We start from the raw sequence: 393 nt of genomic DNA, 5'->3' as shown, positions 1-393 counted from the left end.
AAAAAAAAAAGCAACCCTCAATATTATAAAAATATTGGAGAATAATTTGTAATATAGGAATTGACTGACGCATGATCCTTAACCAAAAAAGCATAAAGAAAAAGATTGCTAAGTCTGAGTTTTAAATTTATGTAAAGGCACTCTATACAAAATTAAGTAAGTATACACTCGGAGTCCTGGTGTGGCACTGTAGAATAAGCACTGAACTGCTAACCACAAGGTCAGTGGTTCAAAATCACCAGTCGCTTCTCTACCCTATGCAGTCACTAGGAGTCCGAACCAGCATGGCAGCACTTAAAAATGTGTGTGTGTGTGTGTGTGTGTGTGTGTGTGTGTGTGTGTAAGGAGCAGTCCTGGTGTGGCAACCCAAGATAAGCATGCAACCTCAAGGTC

This window comes from Chrysochloris asiatica, unplaced genomic scaffold (genome assembly GCF_000296735.1).
Source record: "Chrysochloris asiatica unplaced genomic scaffold, ChrAsi1.0 scaffold00038, whole genome shotgun sequence".
Lineage (NCBI taxonomy): Eukaryota > Metazoa > Chordata > Mammalia > Afrosoricida > Chrysochloridae > Chrysochloris > Chrysochloris asiatica.
The sequence above is the reverse complement of the archived record's forward strand: the minus strand, read 5'-3'. Positions refer to the sequence as shown.